Here is a 1841-nt window from a genome sequence, read left to right as displayed (position 1 = left end):
ATGCTCACAATCATTGGCCATCAGAGAGAAGCAAATGAAAATGACAGTGAGATACAATCTTACCCCACCACTGATGGCAAGGTTCAACGAGACAGAAAATAAATGCTGGCTGGAATGTGGAGATATTGGGCCTCCTATGCACTGCTGGTGGGACTGTGAAGTCATACAACCACTGTGGAAAGCAATATGGCGATTCCTTAGAAAGCTGAAATTAAAGATACCATTTGACTCAGCAATCTGTTACTAGGTATATATCCTAGAGAGGTGAGAGCCAGAACAAGAACAGATATATGCACACTCACATTCAGCGCACCACTATATACAATAGCAAAAACATGGAAACAACCTACTTGCCCATCAGTGGAAGAGTGGATGACCAAACTGTGGCACATACACATAATGGAATGCTATGTAGCACTAAAGAATAATGTAGGGTCTGCAAAACACCACATAATATGGATGAACTTGGAGTACATTATCCTGAGTGAAATAAATCAGTCACAGAAGGACAAATATAGTATTAGTTCATTGTTGTGAAGGGTCAAGGAAAGGTTTATATATGGAGGGAAACTTTGTTGTTTGCCAGGGTTGGGAGGTGAGGGGAGGAACAGTGCAAAAAAAAAAAAAACCATTGGAAAAAAAAGATTTTATAAACTATAATATGTGCTAGTCATGGGAAGAATATTAATAACTATTACATAATGGTATTAATTTACATCTTCCCCAGGTATTTTGATAAAATTTGGGAGAGGAACCAACCAGATTTCTTTCTTTCAAAGGTGTCCTGTGTTCCTATATTGGTAAATAAGTAATGATGATAATAAATAAATCCAGGAATTAAGTATTTATGTATAATACTTTACAACTTCATTTGGTGGAGCATCTTTCATGCCAACTATATCCCCAAACAGATTACATTCAATAAAGACTTGCAGTGATAAGCAATAAATACTAGCAGTGAGAGACAGACATTGAGATAAACAGGCAGGGGGAAAGTGCTTTTCAGCTAAATTCTGAAAAGAAATGAAGAATTTAGGGGTGAAGAGACCCAGGAGAGATGTCACAATAGGTAGAAGCTATTGGAGACAAAACTATTAATAATTTTCTTAGTGAAAGGCCTGAGGCACGAAGTACCAAGGCATTGAAACTGCCTGGGTCATCTTACTGACGTTGGGTCTTCACTGAGGGAAAACAAAAAGAAAGATATAAAGTCAGAGAAAGGTGAATTCCAAGTTTATGAGAATTATGAGGAGGGGAAGCCTTCTGTAAAAGACTATGCTTTGACCCATATGATCATAGGAAGACTATGGACTGTTATTTTATTCTCATAATCCACCCAAGAAGTACAGCTGCAAAACTCATTACTGAGAACAGCTGGAAATCTGATTTGCAATTGAGAGTGGGAATTTTGTAGTTGGTTTAGAATAAACTGATTTGTAAACTTTCCATATGTTTGCTTTTGGTTCAGCCAGTTTTCATACAGCAGATAGAATGATTTCCTTATATGTCATTGTACATTTTGTTAGACATGGAGAGAACCTAAACTCTCTGAGTAACTCTGTGTGTGTTGTGTTGTGTTGTAATGTGTATGGTGTGTGTTTGTGTTTGAAGGAGGGCATGGTAACATACAGAATAGAAGGGAAAAAGGAGAAGAAAATGTTACTAATCAAGCTTGAACTTTATTAAGATTAATTTTACTCTCTGCTGAAGTTGTCCCTTCCATTCAGATGATTTTAATTTCCACTGATTGGTCCCACAAACTTTTTCAAAGAAAAGGCAAGATAAGACATGTTCATAAGCTTTTATTATGTAATTTCTTGATTAAACTGAGTTATTTGTAG

Source organism: Orycteropus afer, unplaced genomic scaffold, assembly GCF_000298275.1.
Source record: "Orycteropus afer afer isolate SDZICR_OR568_19922 unplaced genomic scaffold, OryAfe1.0 scaffold00081, whole genome shotgun sequence".
Taxonomy (NCBI): domain Eukaryota; kingdom Metazoa; phylum Chordata; class Mammalia; order Tubulidentata; family Orycteropodidae; genus Orycteropus; species Orycteropus afer.
Note: the sequence above shows the minus strand (reverse complement) of the source record.